This window comes from Bos indicus x Bos taurus, chromosome 27 (genome assembly GCF_003369695.1).
Source record: "Bos indicus x Bos taurus breed Angus x Brahman F1 hybrid chromosome 27, Bos_hybrid_MaternalHap_v2.0, whole genome shotgun sequence".
NCBI lineage: Eukaryota > Metazoa > Chordata > Mammalia > Artiodactyla > Bovidae > Bos > Bos indicus x Bos taurus.
In genome coordinates, this window is record NC_040102.1 from 33,291,983 (window position 1) to 33,315,369 (window position 23,387).

The 23,387-nt window shown below is 46.3% G+C and overlaps 1 long non-coding RNA gene and 1 other non-coding gene across 2 annotated transcripts; both read left to right on the forward strand.

Annotated features, from left to right (window-relative positions):
- The first annotated feature begins 15,743 nt into the window (after window positions 1-15,743).
- Window positions 15,744-22,143, forward strand: LOC113884976. The gene is made up of 3 exons (XR_003509078.1): window positions 15,744-16,125; window positions 18,471-18,587; window positions 20,146-22,143. It is a non-coding gene; the product is annotated as an uncharacterized LOC113884976 (long non-coding RNA).
- On the forward strand, window positions 19,957-20,029 carry TRNAG-UCC. The gene has a single exon. It is a non-coding gene; the product is annotated as a tRNA-Gly (tRNA).
- Window positions 22,144-23,387: the final 1,244 nt, after the last annotated feature.

Consider the following 23,387-nt stretch of genomic DNA (forward strand, 5'->3'; position numbering starts at 1 on the left):
CACTTCTTTTGGACGTGTACCCAGAAGTGGAATTGCTGATCATATGGTAGTTCTATTTTTAATTTTTTGAGGAACTGCCATATCATTTTCCATAGCAGCTGCACCATTTTACGTTCCCACCAACAGTGCACAGGGGTTCCAATTTCTCCACATCCCCACTAACACTTGCTATTTTCTATTTTTCTGTTTTGTGTTTATAGCAGCTACTATCCTAATGGGTGTGAGGTGGTATCTCATTGTGGTTTTGGTTTCCATTTCTCTAATGACTAGTTGAGCATCTTTTCATGTGCTTATTGGCCATCTGTGTATTTTCTTTGGAGAAATGTCTATTGAAGTCCTTTGCCCGTTTTTAAATTTGGTTGTTTTATTGTTGCTGTTGCCATGCATCTTAAGAGTTTTATTTTAGAAGAATTTTCTCAGTGTTTGTATGCAAGGATTTCTATGCTATCCTATGGCCACTGACTGGATGAGGGAATCTCTAAGATTCCCTTTCTGAAGCCCTCTGCAATTAACAGTTTCACAGTCAAGGAAGTTCCCTTTCTCCTCAACCTTTTCTAGAAGGTACCCTCTGCTTTCTTGTCCTAATAAGTCTGGCTTTGCCCTGTATGATACCACTGTCTGTGAAACCCTCTCAAGTAAAGGGCCCAACACTCCCTTCCCACCCTTACAAACTACACTTACATCTCAGAATCAGGGTAGGGGTAGAATATTTATTAAAGACACTTTAGTCTTGGTCTCATCTCTAACTTCTGTCATCCCCTCGATGTCTGTCCTGGGAACACAGTGTTCATTGGAGCCTCAGCTTCATTGGGTACTGTGAATAGAACCCCAACTTTGAAGATGGATATATAGGACCTTAAAGTTCCATTTCCATAATCAATATACTTCCTAATCACTTTGTACTTCAGTCTCCTCACCTTCAAAAAAACATGGGATAAGAAACCTATCTTAAGGGATTTCTTGCCTGGTGGCCCAGTGGCTAAGACTTCACACTCCCAAGGCAGGGGAGTTTGATCTCTGGTCAGGGGACTAGATCCCACATGCCATGACCAAAAGCCCGCATTGCCTCAACTGAAAGAAGAAAGATCCTGAATGCCGCAACTAAGACCCAGCACAGGCAAATAAAATAAATATATATTTTTTAAAAAGAGAAAGAAACCTACCTTACGAGGTAGTTGTAAGAATTAAATGAGATAATGCACTTCAGATGCCTAGCATGGGGTGAATGCTTATGTAGATATTTCAATTTCACATCACTCTTCTTTAGCAATCATGTGTCTACAAGTCAGATTTTATTCTCACCCCAAACCACTCACCTCTCGTAATGTACGACTCGGTGATCTCATCTGAATAACCTGCTGTATCTCACCTGTATAAACTTCCTGAAGTTACTGTAGCAAATCAACACAAACTTGGTGGCTAGGGGGAAGAATGTTATTTTCTCACAGTTCCAGAGGCCAGAAATAAAAAATCACTATTACTGAGCTGAAATTGGGGTATTGGCAGGGCCTCACCTCCCTCCCTCAGGGAGTTCTAGGGGAGAATCCTTGCCTCTTTCAGCTTCTGGTGTCTGCAGGCGGTCCTCGGCTTATGGCCACATCACTTGTCTCTGCCTTCTTCTCTTCTGTGAGTCAGACATTCCTTTGTAAGGACCCTTCTAATTGTGTGTGGGTTCACCTGGATAAACTGACTAATCTCTCCATCTCAAGATCCTTTGAATTATACTGGCATAGTTTTTTTTTTTTTTTTTTTTTTAGCCATATAAGGTAGTAATCACAGGTTCTAGGGGTTGGGTCGTGGATATATTTTTTCGGAGCAGGACTTTGTTCAGCCCACCACACCTGCCTCCCACCTCGTTTTCCACTCCCACCGAATGTGCTTTTCAGCCGCATCATATTATCTCATCTTTATTCACATCCTGTTCTTTTGGGTTATCCTTGGTCCCCTAGATTCACTGCCTTGCTCCTTGCACTCCTCTCCCACAACTAGATATTCTCATTGTCATTTCCACTTTTGCTTTCCTGGAGACTTTAATGCATTTCATCATGTCAGTCTTTCTTTTAAAAAAATAAATTAATTAATTAATTTGATTACACGAGGTTTTAGTTGTGGCATGCGGGATCTAATTCCCTGACCAGGAATTGAACCTGGACCCCTGCAATGGGAGCACAGTCTTAGCCACTGGACCACCAGGGAAGCCCTGTCACTCCTTTTAATCCACCCAAAGAAACAGGAGCCTTCAGGAGGGAACTCTCTTTACTCCTTTCCCTTTCCTCTAAAGTAATGAACACATTTCTTCCCTCTTTTCCCGCCTCCCTCTCTCTCTTTTTTCTTATCTGTCTCCACTTGGGGTATGAATTGTGTTGAGGGGGGTGGGATGACAGGAAGAAGAATGTTGGGGGTCCCAACCACAGACCTACATGGAGGTGGGCTCCCAGACACCTGGGAAGGTGGTGTCTCTCCTTGGTTTAGCCAACATAGCTGTCAATACAGCCTGAGTCCAAGCCAGCTCAGCAGGAGGTGCTGGTAGGGCTCTGGATGCTGGGGGTGAGGGTGGCGGTGCTGACGTCCCACTAAAACCAGGGTGTCAGACCACAAAAAGCAGATGGCGCTGCAGACAGGTTTGTTTTCCTACAGGTGCTTAGATTTCTCTGGATATCTTCCAAACTGATTAAATATTTCAGAGGAGGGGGGTAGATGGGAAGGAATTCTGCATTTTGGGTCCACGGGGGCATTTTAAAGAGTCAAAGCCTCAATAATCCTCTCTAGTCTATACATTGTTGTTTTTTAGTCACTAGTCATGTCTGACTCTTTTGTGACTCCAGGGACTGTAGCCTCCCCTGGCTCCTCTGTCCATGGGATTTCCCAGGCAAGAATACTGGAGCAGGTTGCCATTTCCTTCTCCAGAGGATCTTCCCAACCCAGGGACTGAGCCCGCATGTCTTGAATCTCCTGCGCTGGCAGGCGGATTCTTTACCCATAGTGCCACTGTTACTCTGGTCAAAGTCCTTTGGTCTAATGAGTAAAACTTCTTTATACCCTGGGACCTAGAGATCAGAGTGTTGACATTTCATTCTTCCTGGACCTGGTCCCATGAAAGCCTATCTGCTGGACCCTCTTGTGGCACTTGCAGTATTAATACAGTCCGGTTGAGAAGGATGAGACGTCGCTGGACACCTGCAGCAAGATTATTTTAAGGACTTTTTTATACCTGCCCCAATCCTGGCCCATCCCAACCAAGCGTATAGAAAATATGACCATTTCTCTGGGGAAAAAAAAAAAAGAAGAAGCAGCCTTCAGTGAAGATTTAAAGCAATTTAGAAGCAATCCACTCGGCTTTGGAAGTGAGAAATGGTTGTCCTTGAAGCTTGAAGACACCACCTCCAGGGGACCCACCCTGTGATAATGGGATATGTGGGGTAAGACCCTAATATGAACCCCAGTTCCATTTCTTAGGTTTTTTCCAATGAACCGAAAATCATATCCTTTCACCTTTTCTCTGGCTTCCCGACTCGTTTCATCTTGCAAACTGGAATTGAAGCCAGCTTGAGCCCTTGGTGCAGGGGAAGGGAGAGAACCAGAGAGGATGTCTCAAAGGACCCTCCTGTCTCCAATTGGCTTAGAGTTTTCACCGGGCAAAGCTGAGTGGGCTGTCGGGGATGAACAGTGCGTTTCTGATCCCGGAAGGACACTGTTGGCCAGGAGATGGGCTCTCAGCTCCCAAGTCAGAACCAGTAATTTTATCTATTTTTTAATACGCTATTTTTATTTCTGTTGATTCTTTTTATATTTATTTTTGGCCATGCTGTGTCCATGTTGCTGTATGGGGCTGCTCCCTGGTGTGGTGCTAGGCTTCTCATCACGTCATTGCAGTGACTTCTCTTATTATGGAGCACAGTCTCTAGGGCATGTGGGCGCATTAATTGCTGCTACCAGGCTCTAGAGCTCAGGCTCAGTAGTTGTGGCACAGGGGTTTAGTTGTTCCACGGCACGTGGGGTCTTCTTGGATCAGGGATCGAACCCATGTCTCCTGCATTGACAGAGTCTTTACTACTGAGTCACCAGAGAAGCTCCAGAAGCAATAATTTTAAAAGAACCTGTCCTGGGACTTCCCCAGTGGTCCAGTGGCTAAGACCCCCATGCTGCCAATGCGGGGGTCTCAACTTCGATCCCTGGTCAGAAGACTAGATCCCGCATACCACAACTAAGATTCCCCCTGCCGCAACTAAGACCCGACACAGCTGAATAAATAAATACTTAAAAAAAATTTTAAATAAAAAGACCTGTCCTATTCATCTCCCTGGCGGCCCACAGCCTGTACGATGTCCACTCAGCCTCCAATGCTCTGTTTCATCCTCTAACTTCCTGATTCCTGGACTTATTTCCTACTGTGGTTTCACACTCCCAGCTTGGATCAGACAGTTGAGATTATTCCTCTGGTACTGACAGTGCCCACTCACTCCTTTCTGCTCTACCAGTTTATCGTATCTTCTGGTCCAGTTCAGCCTCCCTTGTCTAGTGCTTGTCCTGGGAGTCACCCCAGGCTGACAAATGGAATCTGAATATTGCCAGCCTCATTCAGTTCTTTCCGGATAGCTTCCCCAAGGCATCTTCCAGACATCACACTCTCCCCAAACCTGCTCCTTGATTCTGTATTTCTTTTTTTAATTGGAGCATTGTTGTTTTACAAAGCTGTGTTAGTTTCTAGTGTACAGCAAAGTGAATCAGCCGTACATATCCATATATCCCCTCTTTTCTGGGTCTACTTTCCATTTAGGTCAGCACAGAGCGTGGAGCAGAGTTCCCTGTGCTGTGCAGTAGGTTCTATTGCGTTATCTGTTTTATATGTAGCATCAGTAGTATATATGTGTCAACCCCCACTGCCCAATTCATCCCACCCACCCTTCTTTCCTCCTTGGTATCAATACATCTGTTCTCTACGTCTGCATCTCTATTTCTGCTTTGTAAATAAGATCGTCTGTACAAATTTTTTCAGATTCCAGATATATGCATTAATATATATATTTTTTCCTCTTTCTTGTCCTGTATTTTTTTTTAACTGAGGGATAGTTGCTGTATAATGTTACAAGAATACAACACAGCATAAGTTACAGGTATACAATATAGTGATTCATAATTTTTAAAGGTTACACTCCAATTATAGTTATTACAAAATATGGGCTATATTCCCTGTGCTGTCCAACAAATCCTTGTACCTTTTTTATTTTGACTGCACTAAGTAGCTTGTGGGATCTTAGTTCCCTGACCGGTAACTGAACCCAGGTCCTCAGCAGTGAGGGCATAGAGTCTTAACCAACTTGATCACCAGGGAATTCCTCCTTGTAGCTTATTTTATATATGATAGTTTGGACCTCTTAATCCCCTACCTCAGCCATGCCTCTTCCCCCTGTAGTTTTTTCTCTTCATTACTAGTATCAATAGTTGCTCAGTTAATTATTCAACCAGAAATCAAAAAGCCATTCTAGCCTCCTCTTTTCCTTTATTTCCAGTTCATTTGTTTCTGCTTAACACCACCCCCTAAAGTCTATCAAACCCACCCTTCCCTTTCTATCGTCACTCTGCCACCTTGGTTCAAGCTCGCCATTTGCACCTGGATTTCCTAACTGGTCTCTCTGACTGGTCTGGCCTCACTGCATCCTTCCTGCACTGGCCACAGTGCCGCTGACTGGAATATTGAACACAGACTTCACTCCATCTGTCTCCCAACTTAAACTACCTCCGTGGTCCCCCAGCTGCAGCAGAACAATCCAAGATCCTCAGTATGGTAGAGAAGACCCCACTTACTGAGATAGATGCTTTGCTCTCCCACCTTATTCCCTGCCATTTCCCCACAATTTACCCTCATTTGTGCCCCAAACCTGCTGTGTCCTCCTTCATCTCTTAGTTCCCTGACCAGTGATTGAACCCAGGCCCTCAGCAGTGAGGGCGCAGAGTCTTAACCAACTGGATTGCCCCTTTTCTTCAGGTCTCATTAACCGTGAACTCTCTTTCCAGGTGCTCCCACCTTTCACGTCAGGCAAACCTCCACTGGTTTTTTAAAACCTGGATCAAATGTCACCTGCTAATAAACATCAAATTAGTAGCACTCGTCTCTTGATGGGAAGGGAGTTATGGTGATTTTTCACTTTCTATGAATCATATTTTGTTTGAACTTTCTTGAAACGCTATATTACTGTCATCATTAAATTTTAAAAAAAGATGATTTTTTTCTCCTTTCCTTTGAAAACGTCCCTGCCTTTCCTCTCCAGATGGAATTAATTATGCCCTCTGATGGTCTTTCAAGGCATCTGTTCATGTATGACTTTCACAAATGATGATAGAGAACTGGTTTGTATCTGTCTTCTCAGCCAAACTGTAAAAAATTTAAAGACAGTAACAATGTCTTATCCAGCTTGGTACTTTAAGCACAATCCCTGGTATATAGGAGGCACTGAAAACCTGCTCATGGAATGGAACTAAATTGCCCAAGTTCAACTTAACTAATTAGTGGCAGAGTCCAGACTAAAATCCAGGTCTCTTGATTCCCACTCCAATGTTTTCCCCTTTTCACTATATTGATGTACATGGCAAATTTGATTACAAGGTGTCTTAGTGAGGTAGCATGTGTGGAAGAAAAGGAAACAAGCTTTCCTCCTTTGCTAAATGGGAAAATTATCCTGTTTGTCTTCTCAGTCTTTATGAGGACCAAACAGGACAATGGTTGCGAACATTCTTGATAAATTAAAAGTTGCAGAGAGAGGAAGGGGATTATTATTCACATACAGTTCACTAGTGGTTTTCATCTTTAGCAAGTGGATTATAAATTAGAACAGGCGTTTCTTTATTATTCTAAAGCCATCAAAAAAGGATTTACTCTTTCTTCTCTGACCCTCAAGGCCAAATGTAATGGAAGTATAGTTAGAAGGAGGCAGTGTCTGTCTGGGTTTGTGTACTATGTTGTTCACATATTGTGCTCGAAAAGTTTCTCTTCTGTCTCTTGGAGACGGTCCCCTAGTCACTTTACGCAGGTGTGTAACGGGGTGAGTCCCAGAGATGAGTTTACATCTGGGCTGCAGAGCTGCATGGTGCTTCCTCACTGTGTAATTTCCGAAGTCCTTGATGGGATAAGCTATTGCATGGTGGCTCAGAGGTTAAAGCATCTGCCTGCAATGTGGGAGACCTGGGTTTGATCCCTGGGTCGGGAAGATCCCCTGGAGAAGGAAATGGCAACACACTCCAGTATTCTTGCCTGGAGAATCCCATGGATGGAGGAGCCTGGTGGGCTACAGTCCACGGGGTCGCAAAGAGTCAGACACAACTGAGCGACTTCACTTCACTTGAAATACCAGGATGCTCTACACAAGAGATATTCTGAAAACAGGAGACCTTAGAAACTTAATAGAAGATACAAAATTTAATAGAAGAGTTGGAAGAGGGCAATGAAGAGGTCACCTAGAAAGTAGAACAAGAAGACAAAAAGTCAGAGAACAGGATAGGAGAGGGAAAGATGGGGGAGTTTGGGATTAGCAGATGCAAACTAGTGTTTATAGGATAGATAAACAACAGAGTCCTACTGTGTAGTCAATATCCTGTGATAAACCATAATGGAAAAGAATATGAAAAAGAATATATACGTACATCTGGATCACTTTGATGTATAGTAGAAATTAAACACAGCTTTGTAAACCAACTGTGCTTGAGTAAAATTTTTTAGAAAAAGAGTAGAGAGAAACAGAAGAAATTTAGAGGGCAAATCCTTGAAGTTTAATATTTGAACAAGAGAAAGTTCGAAAAGGGAGAACAGAGTGAGGAGAAGGAGTAAATTTTTTTAAATAGTGTATTTATCTATTTGGCTGCATTGCGTCAGTGGGCTTTCTCTAACTGTGGGGGCTACTCTTCGTTGCGGTGAGAAGGTGTCTCATTGCAGTGACTCCTCTTGGTGCGGAGCACAGGCTCTTGGGCTTCAGCAGTTGGGCTGCACGGCTTAGCTACTCCATGGCATGCGGGATCCTCCTGGACCAGGAATGGAACCCATGTCTCCAGCATTGACAGGTGGATTCTTTACCCCTGAGCCACCAGGGAAACCCCTTCCAGCTAAAATTCTATCTTCAGCCAAACTCCAGGAGAGAAGAGTGAATTTTTAGACAGTCAAGGTCTCAAAATCTTTACTCTCATGTACTCTTTCCCCAGAAGCTCCTAGAGGATCAAACCCCCAAAAAAGAAGGTAGAAAAAAAAAAAAGACAAAAGATTCAGCACAAGAAAAGATGGTATCATTGGGCTGATGGTGGAGGTCACCCAGCAGCACCCGACGAGGGGCTGGTCCAGATGGGAGGTCCCCGGGCAGTGGGAGAGACTTCCTCAAGAGATTTCAACTGAGAACACTTTGGGAAGAATTGGGGGTTGTATTAATGATGAATACGGAGAAAACTCAGGGAACAGAGAAGAGAGTCACAATACAAATATCAATGCAACCAAATGATAACAGTACTGGGATGATGTGGTGTTCGGGAAGTTGAGTTTTTGAGGGGTAGGTGGTGGTGTTGGAGGAGGACTAACTCATAGTTTCCATGGTGGGAAGTCGACAGATGATTAAAGCCGAAAAGTCAAGGACCAGCGATATAATCATGTAATTTAGAAGCATGAGGGTAACTACTATATGTATCAGCTCAGATCATTGAAATTGTTGTTTCTGGGGGATGGAGAATGGGGAGTGGGAAGTCTTGGGGATATTGCTGTTTGGGCATAGCAACCCGCTCCAGTATTCTTGCCGGGAGAATGATATGGACAGAGGAACCTGGCTGGCTGCGGTCCACAGGGTCGCAAAGAGTCGGACACGACTGAAGCGACAGAGCGTGCAGGTGTGTTGGTCTGGTTTTAAATATACCTTGTAAGTTTATCTCCCTCAAATCCATGTGGATGGCTCAGCCACTGGCTGCATCACCTGGGGCTCTTCAGAACCCTCAAGATCTGGGCCATATCTCCAGTAGGCTTTACTTAGCTGGTCTGGAGGGAAATCTAGACTTCAGGATTTTAAAACATTTTCCCAGAGAAGTCTAAGTGTCAGCCACCTTTGAGCACCACCAAAGAAAAGAAAAGGTGGGCATACAGCTTTGATAGAAATTAAAACTAACTTTAAAAGAGATGAATACATAAATAAAGCACACAGAATAGTTCTGAGCATTCTACCGTTCAATATATTAATACTCCCAATGGAGGGGCTTAGCGGGGGAGTCCCAAAGAAGGATGGCCTGTGATGCTCAAGGCCGCTGCCACTCAAACTTTCCAGAATTTGATTCTTATCAGTGCACCCGACCCCACCCCACCCCAAACACACTCATCTCCACCTGAAATTCCTTTAACAGAGGAGAGCTTTTCATAGGGGGTTATGGCTAAAACAGAATACCTGGGAAATGCCAGAGGATTAACTTTACACCGAGGTGTGAATGGCATGCATCTGATCCTTCCTTGGAAGGGTCAGAGGGCAGAGGTCATGAGAGTAATGAGAGCCCGCATTGGAGACGAAGGGGAGGAGGAGAATTGAGGTGGGGGAGGGTGAGAAAAGGGAGACAAAACAAAGAAGTCAAACTCCAAGTCCTTTTTATCGAATTCCAGACAAATGGCCTCTCCCTCTGCTTTCCAGTGAGACCCTCTAAGGAGCCAACGTGAGTCTGTGCGTTAATTAAAGTCCCGGGCTGGTGGCTTTCAGAAAGGAGAGTCTCTGTACCCTATTCTCTCTTCTGGTCCCTGGGTCACCGAGAGCTGTGTTCCAGCTCCTGAAGGAGGGCGGCTGCCTGCCACTTTGGGTCACGTTAGAAGAATGGCGTTATTATGCCAGCCAACATCACTATCTTCCCCAACACATCTACAGGTGTACCCTTCTTACGGTGCCTCTCACAGGTCTCTTTTTCCCCCTCTGCTGTTGGCCTCTTATGGATATAGGAGCCTGCCTGTTATTCACCACGAGGTGTATTGTTACCCTCTTTGATTTGCTGTTGTTTGAACCAGATGCTGTCTGTCGTGTAGCATTTAATCCCTTGAAAGGCTGAAGGATGCAATTTACGTGAATGATGGCTCTTTATAAGAAGGCAAAGTCATATTGTACTTCATGCTTATCTGGAGTAGATTTCCCTGTCTCCACTCCCACCCTAACTAAGAGATTAATGAATCGAGAAGCGCATTTTGGTGGCTTGAAACTGACTGCCCCCTGGGAAATGGCAACACATTCCAGTGATCACTAGGCATCTAGAGGGTTCCGCTGCTGGTTTCTCCTTTCTGCACAGAGCCACCTCAGCTCTAAATCCACCTCCTGCATCATAAATCGAGGGGAGGATGAAGCTTGTCTAGAGACATTGTCCTCTTCCTCGTGGCATCCCAAATGTCTTACAGGAACCGACATAGTCAGGAGAGGTTGCTTTTAAAATAAACCTCCATATGTCGAATCATTTATATATTTTGAATCATTTTTCCCCCATTGACTTTTATTCAAATTTTTAGAAATACTGCAGATGGAGTTGATGTGATAAATAAAATTGCCCTTCAAATTATTCAACTAGCATTTTTTTTAAGCCTACAAGAAAACAAGTTAAAAAAAAATCCCACTAGGATGAATGCGTCAGAGAAGCTCAGTATAGAAGTGGAACCCTCAGATCAATGGGAGACAATGGCCTTTATTGATTCTTACAGATGCTACAGTTAAAAGTTATGTTGCATCTTCTGAAACCTAAAACATTACACTACACAGACATCAGATCACTCTAATTACCAACATCAGAGAAAAACACATTTTATACAAATAAGCCGAATACGAAAAAAACACTTAAAACAGAGCCCAGCACATAGGAAACACAATCCAGTAAGTCTCTGTCGTACAAATGAATTCTGTTCTGAAAGCCTGTTCCTGAAGTCCAATCTGTTTGTAAGTCCAATGAAGTTAACCTACGTACCTAACACAATCGGCTATATAGTACTGTACTGTAATAGGTTTGTAATGTTTCACACACATAATACATAAAAAGCAAACACACAAAATACAAACATTTTAAATCTTACTGTACAGCACCTTGAGGGCTGTACAGTACAACAGCTGGCATCCAGGGACTGGCATCAAGCAAACAGGGAAGAAGAGTCACTGACCAGAGGAAGGAGAGGAGGTGGGGGATGGTAGAGCTGAAGGATCGCCACCAGCAGTAAAAGATGAAGGGCAAGCTAAAGCTTCTGTGTCACTCACGCTTGGTGTCGATGCCATGAACGTTTGCATCTTGAAAGTTCATAGCTTGAAAGGTCATATGTAGGGGACTTACTATAAACACTTTGACTTGTATGTTATTTTAACGCTGGACCACCATGGAAGTGTTGGATTGAGACTCCACCCTCAGTCCCCATGGTGAGGGCCCAGACCCATCAAGGTGCTGAGGATCCAGGGCGCCTGGATTCGTCAGGGGGAGAAGACATAGCCTCCAAAGAAGGAGCAATCCATTCCTGGGGGTGTTGGGAGAGGCTGGGAATTTTGCCAAAGGATGGAATCTTCCTTCAGCCTTGGTCCTGAAAACTGGAGGGGTCCCAGAGGAGGGCTTTTCCAGGCAAACGGAGCAGACTGCCTGAGCACGAGGTTATGACAGCAGCTGGAAATCGTCGTGAGAAGGAAGGATAGGTTTCAGAGAAGAAGGAGGTATGATGAAACTGGAAGGCAAGCAGTAGAAACTGAAGAGTCTTCAGTGCTTCTTGAAGGAGTCTGGACTTTACACCGTGGAAGGATTTTCAGTAGGACTGTTTGTGTATCTGGTGTGTGTGGACTGTCTCAAATCACCATAGCCATAAGGCTTTCTAGAGATTAAGGGACAATTCAAGAGAGGACTAGAGGTTAGATGAACAAGTTGAATATTAGAATCATGATCAAGAGCAACCCCGCAATCCAGGGAAGAGGCAGAAAGCAAAGATAAAAGAAGGAAGAAGTTAAGGAAAGGGGAAGTCCTCCAGGAAGGGCGAGGGCGGGTATGATGGGGTGGAATCTTGGAAACTGTGACTAACGCCACTTCCAGGGTGGAGGAGACTGAGAGTGGTCCCCTTACACAGCGTTGGTCAAAGACCCCCTGGATGGGTGTCGGGGAGGACAGGTGGCGTGGCGGGAGGAGGAGAACAAGCCTCTTGAAAATGCAGACTCTTGGGTCCTGCCCCAGGCCTGAGAATCAGCATGTACAGCTCACTCTACCCAGGATTCTTGGGCATCCTAAAGTCTGAGGACAGGTTATCTACATTCAAGGTAGAGAAGGAATGGGCGTCAAGAGAGAACACATATCACACGTTTGCTGGTCAGGGGTGGCCCCCCAGCTGAGAGACAGCCTGGATCCTGAAGCCTGGACACTGTGTCACTTGGACACGAGGACGTCAGGCCTCTGCTCCTCTGGTCTCTGTGTGATCTGCATCCTAGTCTGTGCTCAGTCTTTTTTTTTTTTTTAAAGATTTATTTTTTTATTTTGGGGGCTCAGCTGGGTCTTCGTTGCAGTGCTTAGTTGCCCGGTGGCACGTGGGATCTTCCTGAACCAGGGATCGAACCGGTGTCCCCTACATTGCAAGGCGGACTCTTAACCACTGGACCACCATGGAAGCCCTGTGGTCAGTCTTCTCAGCTGTCTCAGAAGACAGCTCTGCGCTCTTCTGGAAGTCCAGAAATAGGAGAAAGGGCCCAGAGCTGGGTTCCGGCCACCACATATCTCTCACTGGCAGTGTGGCCAGGAACTGATCACTTGACCTCTCTGAACTTCGAGTTTTCAGAAGGAGACATTGGAATCTGCCGCAGCTGCTTTATTTAGCTGTGGGGCAAGAAGCTTTGCTGTGATGACTCCAAGCGTTTAATAGCAGGATGAACATCAAAGGAGTTCCTGGGGTCTTAGGGGAGGTCTATGAGTTTGACCTGAGTGGAGGGTAAATGAGGGCATATTTCGATAAATATATATGTGCATTTTACGGTGTATCAATTATACCTCAAATTTTTTAAAAAAGGAAGAAGATAAAACATCCTAGTGAAGAGTGGTTGGCCCTGTTTTTGCCTGTGGTGAGGCTTCCAGCAGCCTCTGGGTAGAGCCCAGCCTGGGCCCAGGGAGTCCTGGGCTGCAGTCCCTTCTTCCCAGATGCTCAGAACCCGCTGTCTCAGTGCATGTGGGGTAAAGCAAGGGCTTCCCATGTAATGCCACCGGTAAAGAACCTGCCTGCCAATGCAGGAGACATAAGAGATGCCAGGTCAATAGGGAAGATCCCTTGGAAAAGGAAATGGCAACCCACTCCAGCATTCTTGCCTGGAGAAGCCCATGGGCAGGGGAGCCTGGCGGGCTACAGCCTATGGGGTCGCAAAGAGTCAGACACGCCTGAAGCGACTGAGCACACACACACCTTTGGCTTTTAGAGACCAACCGGGGGCCCTGAACTCAAGGGAGCGGAGACTCAGAACCAGGGCTGAAGTAGTGATGGGAAACGCAGCCATAAGTGAACACCAGGAAAGCAAAAGCCCCAGGACCCTCTGGCCGAGGGGCTTGAGAATTTCAGAACCAGATATCACTTCATCCGTTGCGCCCTTTGAAAAGGGGGCGTTACTGCGGGGAAGTCTTGGAAGACAGATGCATGTCCCAGGGCCAGGGCTTCTGCGGCGTGGTGATTTGCACTTGACCCTTGTCCGGGAGCGTCATTTCCCCTTGGCTCCCCGAACAGGGCTCTCTGTTCAGACTGGGGGTTCTGGCGGCGTGGCTGCCTGGCCGCAGCTCAGTGTCCTTAGATATCCACAAGAAAAACACAGCTTTTCTCTCTGAGCCACATGACCTCCCCGGGTGGAACAGAACAGTTACCTAAGAGTTTACGGGACAAACATTACAAACCACCTCCCTGGAGCGGGTGTCAGAGGCCGGCAGGAAGCGTGGAATCTAAGCGGCCACCCTTCCTGCAGAGATGCTGAGAGCAGAGGCTCCAGGCCCACGCTGTCTGACTCCGGAGGCCAGGACCCCGCGGAAGGAGAGAGAAAGAGGCGGGTGAAACCCCAATCAGTCCAAGAGCCAAGGAAGAGGAGTCTACTGCTATTTCTCCTGAGAGCTGCAGGGGTGATTTCAAATTCCTCTTTAGGGCTTCTGTAATTAAGACAATAATTCAACAGTCTTGGAAAGGGCAGCCAAAGTGAAAAGTTAAGGACCTTAGCCATCCAAATGTTCGCTGTACTTTCCTGCCTGTCCCAAGAGAGGGGACTTTCTACATAAAGGAACAGGGGACATCCCGGATGTGAATAAAGAGCAGGCAGTGTGGGTCAAGGAGTGAGATAGTAGCAGACAGCCAGCTAGCAGCACCCCCTGCACCCGCCCCCCGTCGCCCCAAGCATCCATTCAGCATTCCAATTTTTTCCTCTGAAAGTGAAAGTGTTAGTCGCTGAGTCGTGTCCAACTCTTTGGGACCCCTATGGACTGTAGCCTGCCAGGTTCCTCTGTCCATGGAATTCTCCAGGCAAGAATACTGGAGTGGGTATCCATTCCCTTCTCCAGGAGATCTTCCCGACCCAGGGGTCGAACCCAGGTCTCCTGCATTGCAGGCAGATTCTTTACCATCTGAGCCATGTGAGAAGCCTTCCACCTAACAGAGCAATAGCTCTCCTTCAAAAGAGCTCAGAAACACTGACTCCCTCTCTGTACTTCTGGGGCCTCTGAGAATCTAAAATCTCCTCCTGGGTCTCCAGGGGCTCCCACCTTTCTCTGACGGGTTGGAGGGCTTGGCTCATCTTTTATTACCGGAATGCAAATCCCATAGTCACTGTGCTCCCGCCGTGGAGTTGGCTGACCCCTGTGAAATAGCGGTTTTCATCAGAGAAATACCGTGAGCTTGCAATGATATTCAGAAGGTTGTGATTCCAAATCGAGGGAGAAAAATAATTCAGAGACAGTTAACATAGAAAATGGTCTGGGCCTTCTGAGAACAATGGACAAGTTCCTGGTTCCCCATCCAGGGAAGAGCCAGGAATACAGGCCACCAGCATGTCTAGGGGCGGGCGTGGGAGGCAGAGGGTGGGGGCGGAGATGGATTTCCCGGGAGTTGCCCCACTTTCGCACCTCACAGTCTCCACCAGCTCCGATTCTGGGCCTCAACTAATCCTTTCAGCTTCTTCATATACATGCCCACACACAGAGACACACACACACAAACACTCATGCCTTCCACCCATGTCCGTGGTCTGGGGCTGGACTAACACCATGAAGTGTCAGCAAGCGGATTTTACAAACGTTACCTCCCAACTGACAGCCTGATGTCTGAAAATATTACCTACTCTGTGTCCCTACAACACTGTCAGTTCACGCGATTGCGTAATCATAGACGAACGTGCCTTACTGCAGCCTCCTGTTTTCCTTCTCGTGTTGGTAACAGAGTCTAAAGGCTGGTTTTAAGACCTCTGGGATAAGATTGATGCCAAAGTACCCAGTGTTTCCATTCATCCAAAGAGCAGGCTGCCTGCAAAACATGTCTAAAATTATCCCTAATTCCAAGTCCTCTCTACACAATCAAGCTCTCCAATATAATAATTCCAAAACCTTTCTTGATTCCTGCTTTTAATAAAGTACATTTACAGAGGATATGAATTCCAGATTTGATTTCAGACTCTGGGGATGTATATTCCTCTTCTGGAACTTGTATATCCGGTCCTGGGGAAAAAAAAAAAGAAAAGGGAAAGAGAGAAAGAGAAAGAGAGGGGGAGAGAGTGCAGAGCGTAGCAAGCATTCCTTGTATTTCTTCTGTCTTTTGCCCACTAAGCGCGGAGGGGAGAGACGGGCTGATACACAGCATCTGGTTAAAGTCAGGTAAGTAACTCTCCGGGGGGAAAAGCCTGAAGTCAGCTGCCAACCTCTTTCTCTTCCTAATGTGTTTTTGCAGATGGAGGAAAACTGCAGCCAATGCAGAGGTTTCAATTTTAGGAGATACTTGGGAGAAATGAGAGATACGGAAACGCTTTGTTCTGTCACTATCCTGTTAGCTGGGTGCCGACCGGAACACTTGGCATCATGGGCGATGGGTAGACTTTGACCAGCCCCAAGCGCCCGCCAGGTGCAAATATGCCAAAGGGACTTCTCCAGCCAGAAGATTCCCCTGAATGAAGGCTGAAGGTATGACCAGGACCAGAACGGGAAACCGAAGCCTGTTTCTGAGCATATGTATCTTTCAGCAGGGCTCCCCCGGCCCAAGTGCATGGGTGCCCCCATCTTGTTCCTAGGAGGGGCTCACAGCCCTTCGAGAGGAGCAGGGAACTGGGGTCAAAAGGCCTAACTCCTGTGTGTGTGTGTGTTTCAATATTTATTTATTTATTTGGCTGCACCGCATCTTGGTTGTAGCACGCAGGATCTCAGTCTTCATTGCAGCCTGTGGGATCTTTAGTTGCAGCATGTGGGAATAAGTTCCCTGACTAGGAATCGAACCCAGGCCCCCCGCATTGGAAGCGCAGGGTCTTAGCCACTGGACCACCAGGGAAGTTTCCCTCTTGTAGGTTTGTACCCTATGCCTCTTGACTGTGGATGAGACATTTTATCCCCAGACCTTGGATTCTGCACCATGTATAATGGAGACCGTAATAAACACTTCACCTGGTCCCAAGGTTCCCGTGAGCCTTTTCCTACACGTGATGGAGAAGCTCATGTCGGGGAGCAAAGTCACCAAAGTGCCCACTGTCCTCTGAGTCGAGTATGGAAGATTTGACGAAATGCTGGGAGCTTTTCAATGAGCCCCTGTCCCACTGTGAGGTGGGATACCGGGTTTACGCCAGCCCTGTAATCTTAGCCCAATTCCACAGTTGGGAGCAGTTTTCTGCAGATAATTCAGTCTCTGCCTGAGTGTGTGAGCGGGACTTGCTGTGTTCCCCGGGGGTGGAGGGGAGCAGGCTGGAGTCCACACAGGGTTTGCTGGATCCTCATTGTGTCTGCTACAGGGTGGCTGGTCTGGGACGCTCCCTGGACGGTTGACCACTGAAGTTCCGCTTGCCCCATTCCTTGGCTTCAGGCCAGTGTTTGTTGCTGGGTTGGGTGGTTCGTTTTCTGTCTTGACTGAACTGGAGCCCTGCCTTCTTTATCCCTGGTTTGGCCTGGGGGTCTCCGTTGGCGCCTTGAGCCCCTGGGCCGCCCCTGGAGTGTGGGCCCCTGGGTCTCCCTTGGTGCTGAGCCCCTGGCTCTAATCGTGAGGTCAGGGCCCAGGCCGTTCATTCTGCAACCCCTAGCCCACAGCGCCATCTTGCCCCCACCATGGTCATTCCTCTCTGGTATGTGCTCTAGCCAGGTTCCACCCAGCCTCTGTGCCTCCCCACTCCAGGGTCACCCAGGAGATTCCAAGTTCTTTCCACACCACACAGGAAGTGAGGGAAGTGAGGGTAGCTCGGGAAAGCTAAATGCTAGCCCTTCCACTGTCTGACCACAGAGTACTGCTGAGTTTACTCTGATGTGGCCACTCCCACATGGGTGTGGGGAGCCTGTGTTTCATGCAGTCTGAAATGAGGAAGAGGCTTTGTGTTGATGAGATGGTTGGATGGCCTCACCAACTCCATGGACATGTGTTTGGGCAGACTCCAAGAGATAGTGAAGGCCAAGGAAGCATGCTGCAGTCCATGGGGTCACAAAGAGTTGGGCACAACTTAGCGACTGAACATCTAAGTTCAGACTAGCCCAGAGACAGAAAATCAAGATGAATGTCTCTCCAGCCTCTGTCTTCTTTCTTCTCTTGATCCCTTGGGACCAGAAATGAGCATGCTTCCTGCCTCTACAATTCAAACCTCCTAGTCTAGTTGTCTTTGCAGTCCCATGGAGTGTAGCCTGCCAGGTTCTTCTGTCCATGGAACTTTCCAGGGAAGAATACTGGAGTGGTCTGCCATTTCCTCCTCGAGGGGATCTTCCCAACCCAGGAATGGAACCTGGGTCTTTGGGTCTCCTGCTTTGGCAAGCAGGTTCTTTAACACTAGTGCCACATGGGAAGCCCTAGTTGTCACTGCAAAACCAGTTCTCATCTGCATGGAAGCAGTTCCAGGATCTGAGTCCTACCTACAAGCTTGGCTCTTTAGCAAGTTATGCGAAATGGGAGCTAAATAAATTTAGAAAATCGTATTTCTCTCTCAATAAAACCTAGTTTTTACCTCTGTTATGCCTACAAAATACCCATTTGGGGTCGGGATAACCAGCATATTAGCTTTTTTTTTTTTTTTGCATTCATGCTGTTGAAGTCTGAAGGTAGGCTTATGTCTCTGAGAAAATGGGAAAGTGAAGGGATAGATCAACCCATGAAACACAGAAATGAAAAGTGTGTTAGTAGTATTCCAGACATGTCATCCCTCTTCCAACCAGATAACCTTTGGTACTCTTTCCAACTCAGAAGAACTCAACTCTTAAGATGGAGCTTAAGAGCACAGTTTGGAAAGTATGACATAGTTTCCAAATGTGGCCATATATACTAACTCGATTCTTTCTGCTATTAGATTTCCAAAGTACTGGTCCCTCTGAAATCTGCCTGAGGCAACTTGAACTTGGATGAATGGCCATTAAACATGCTGATGCTGAACAAGGCTGCACAGAGTCCAGTGACTTCTCTGCTGGTAAAAACTGTCTCATGATTTATTCTAAAACATTGGCCTTGAGCTACTTTCCATTCTCTAATGTATTACTTTGGAGATTATAAATCAGAGTCTACTTGCTGTGGTCTTTCACTTGGACAACTCACTTGACCCGCCCCCCACCCCCCACCCAGTCATTGTATCTCTTTAGGGAAGAGCCCACTGGGAAAGGAATCAGAAAAAATGGGTTCCTCAACTGCTCGAATTGGGCAAACAACAACTCTCCTGCAGAAAACGAATTGACCAGCTTGTAATTTCCTGACCTTCTCATGAATTTGATGCTGGCATCTAGTGTTGGAGAATTAACCCATGTCAAGCAAGGCCACTGGATTGCTCATCAGAGCCACTAAATCAACTCATGCTCATTTGCCACCAGGTCCCTCCACCAAGCGAGATCCGTCCACCAAACGAGCACTGTCTCTGAGTCCAGGACTATATTATGCCCAGTAAGGATCATGAAAAAAAGTAAGGCAGAGTCCTTGACCTGAGAAACTCCCAGTCTAGTGGAGGAGGTAAACAGTGAGACAACGAGAAAACAAAATTAAACACTGAACTTCGTGGCACCTTCTGTGGGGACAATAGGAATCCAAGAAGGAGGAATAGCCCGAGGAGACGCCAGAGACAGGTGGGATGTCTAGACTGGGCTATAAACAGGAGAGAAGAGCGATAACAAGATGAGGAGAATAACAGTGAAGTCACAAGATGGGAAGATGGGTGTGTGCATGCGGGCTGGGGACTGTGAGGAGCCCCACTTGGCAAGAGGAGAAGGAAGAAACAGAGAATTGATAGGAAAATGGCTGTCTAGGGGGTCCAGTCCCCTAGAGGGGGACTTAACCCTGGGGGTCCAGTGGTTAAAACTCCAAGCTTCCAATGCAGCGGCTGTGAGTTCAATCCCTGATCAGAAAACTAGAATCCCACATGCCATGCGGGGAAGTCAAAAGGCAAAAATAAATAGATAATTTAAAAAATGGCTGGAAAATGGAGGCTCTAGACCATGAAGATGCAAACCAGAGGGCTTGTGATAGACAGTGGGGCGCCATGTGTAGGAACACAGCATGGGATGAGATGGGATGAAGATCCTACGCTTTTAGGATGCATGGGGACAAGATAGACTATATTGTGGGAAGTGTCTGAAGCTGGAGGGGCCGCTGTCTAGTTACTTGACTGGACAGTGTATGTGAAGAGAAGGAGGGAAGAGGGAGAAGCAAGTTCTAGATACACACACAACCATGAAACAGGAATTGCTGATAATTGACTGGATAAGAGACACAAGGGAGAAGGAACTTCGTGGTTTTTAGTATTGGAAATAGGAGCAATAGTGGTGCCATTGTGAAGAAAGCCCTGAGGGACTTCCCTGGTGGTCCGGTGGTTAAGACTCTGCACTTCCACTGCAGGGGTCACAGGTTCAATCCCTGACCGGGAAACCACCATCCCACGTGCCACGTAGTACAGCCTGAAAAGAAAGAAAGAAGGAACCCCATCTCATAGCAGAGTGTTTGGTTTATTTCTATTGTTGATCGGTTATTTCTATTGGTTCTAGATTGGCCTCACAGACGAAATAATCCCCATGGACCCAAACGATGCCAAACATGTTGGCGATGTGGATGGCTCTGTCTCCAGCAACTGGACCTATGGTTCTTCAAAAAACAGCACGAGAAGTTATACACCTGCCTATCTCAGCAGAAGGATGCAGGTGGGAGGCTCTAGACGCGCAGTTTTCAAATCCCTGCTACTTACTAGCTATGTGGTTTGGGAAAGTTGCAGAAACCTCTCTGTGTTCCTTCGTGTATCACAATGGGGATAATAACGACCACCTCATATACGAGGACGTTCATATCAAGCACTTGATGTACAATGACTCAGCTTAGTCATGACTCAACAGTGCTAGCTGTACTTCATTCCCATCAAATAAAACAATAAGCACTTAAACAATTTATAAAATTCAAAGCTTTTAAGAGAGGGTAAGATTTTTTGTAGACACAGTGGGATGGATTGGAAAAAGTCCTGGACTTGGAGTCTGTCTTAACCTTATGTCCAACGGCCATCAGTTCTGTTACCCAAGTAAGGCTGTTAACTGCCAAGAAGTCTCAGTTTATTTGCTTAATGTCAATAATAACGCACGTCCTGCCTTGCTATATGATTCTGAAAGTAAAAGAGATGGTTCATGTGAAGTTATCTGGCAGGAACTAAATGCTTTGCAAAGGAAAAGTATCAATTAGTTGTTGTTATCATTAGTATGTTAAAGAACCCGTCCTTCATTTATCTGTGATGGTCAGAATGAAGACTCAGTTCACTGGAAAGGCTTTCAGCGTGTCTCAAAATAGCATTCCAGAAAAGTCTTATTTACACAGGTTCCGTGATTTAATTGCCTCTGAGGACGTGGAGCAGCCCCTTGAAGAGAAGTGAAGTCTTGGGTTACTTTACGTTGGCCTGGGCTTTAGAAGTGGGTGGCAGTGACTCTGAATAGAATCACTGTTGAGCTGTACACATTTATGATTTATTTTGGTTAGAGCAACCCTCAGGGTGGGGTGGGATTTGGTGGGGTGGCAGTAGCCTGGTCTGGTCAATGATTAATCTGGGAATTTCCAGCTGTCCTCAGCCCTTTTAGGAAAAGCCCCAGCTGTCTTCAGAGCTAATGAATGTCCATCCTGAATGAATCTCCTGGAAGTTGCCCACCCCCGGTTCTCCGGGGCCCAGCAATGCAGAGTGGTTAGTATGGATGGTTCATAGGAAAACAAAGCTTTGAAAGGCAGGACAGAAACAAATTCTGACTTGACCTCAAGCTGCTCCCGAAGCCCAGGGTTCATGTTTCCCAGGCTGCACGTCAATCTCAGCTCCCCAGGCTGGCGAGGTGGGAACAGAGTTCACAGCGCCCTTCAATCAGGGCTGGTACTGGAGGCAGCAAGGACGAGCTGCTCATTATGTGAGCGAGTTAGGAGTCTGTTTCTTTAGTCTTTCTGTGTTCCTTTACAGAACTTAGTTTGACAATGGCCTTGGGCCAGCATGAAGCAACAATTCTGAGTCAACATCATCTTCACCTGGCATTTCAGAAAGATACCCCTTGCATGCCCACTTCCCTTCCTTCCATTGTTTATCTCTGCAGCTTCAATCTTCTGGAGGCGATATTCATTTACTGAGAGGCTCAATTTAGGTGATGAAAATTCTAACTGTTGCTGGTGAAGAGGGCACATGCCTCCTAGCTTTTGCTCTCAATATCCACTTGGTGTGGCCATTGTGCTACACCTCAGCCATAGGACCAACCTGAAGTCAGAGGAATGCTTTCCACCCTCGAGGTGCAACTTACAGCTCCACAAGCCAACACACATCCTTGACCTTCTTCCTTGTGGCCTGTGGCATCATTAGTGGATAGATCTGGCTTCAGTTTGGCCCAGGCCTTGGGGATCCGAGCACGTGGATCTTCCTGCCATTTCTGGTTCCCAAGAATCCTCATATCAGCAACCTTTGGGAATAAAGTGCTTTTAGAACACCTGAAAAATAAAAAGTAGATGGCACTAGTGGTAAAGAACCCACCTGCCAACGCAGGGGATGGTGAGAGAAACAGTTTTGATCCCTGAATTGGGAAGATACCCTGGAGAAGGGCATGGCAACTCACTCCAGTATTCATGCCTGGAGAATCCCAAGGATGGAGGAACCAGGCAGGCTACAGTCCATAGGGTCATAAAGAGTCAGACATGACTGAAGTGACTTAGCACGCACATACACATGGTACATTTGTGTGGGACTCTTTCATTTCATGGAATATCAAGGTGAGATTTGGATATTATAATTAAAGTACATGTTTCATGCTGTTAACGTGGATCAAAAGATAAGGAACCGCTAAGTAGGTTCTTGCCACTGGTTTTCAACTGATACTCTTTGCTTTCTCCAAATCCTTTAATTAATGTTTCAGGAGTGGGTCAGAAATCTGCCTTCTAGGGATTTCCTTGGTGGTCCAGTGGTTAAGAAACTGCCTCTCAATGCAGGGGATGCGAGTTCGATCCCTGGTCCAGGAAGATCCCACATGCCTCGGGGCAACTGAGCCCATGCCCTGAAACTACTGGGAGCATCACAGCGAAGATCCCACGAGCCACAACTAGGACCCGACGGAGCCAGGTAAATGAATACTTTCTAAAAAAGAAATCTGCCTTCTACTCTAAAAGCATAAGCATTTCTTTGTAAGTATACTACATTCAAAATGAAAATATATATGCATTTGAAATTTATCTCTGTTTAAGTGGACTCATCACATTAACATCCGGTGTGATTACTGTCTTTCCCGTATTCCTGGCAACGAAGCTGTAGTATTTGCTCTTCCAGCAGCGTGGATTTAGACAGAGGGAGCAGAGTGAGCTGAGGGATTTATAAGAAAATCCCATTTCTCTTGCATCACGAGGTTTTCGGTAAAGGAAACTGCACCTTTTTGATTCTGAAAATAGCTACCTTGTAAAAATTAAAAACTCTGAGAGGCTCTAGCATTAAAGCTCTGCTAAGTAGCAAAGGAGCAAAAACCGATTTGCTCCCAGTGAATCCTTTCGTCTCAAAGCGGCCAGACATCTAGCTCTGCATTCCCGATGAATTCGGAGAAGTCTATTTCTGCAAAGACAATTTTATACAGCAATTCCAGTCCAGGGAATCATGAGAGGATGAGCCATTATCTTTTCTTCTTGAATAAGGAGGCAGTTTGGCACCATGATGAATATGGTTACATGCAGCCTTCTGCTGCTGTGGGCTGAGGACCACCTCATTCCAGGCAGTCCAGACAGAAGACGGATGGTAACATTG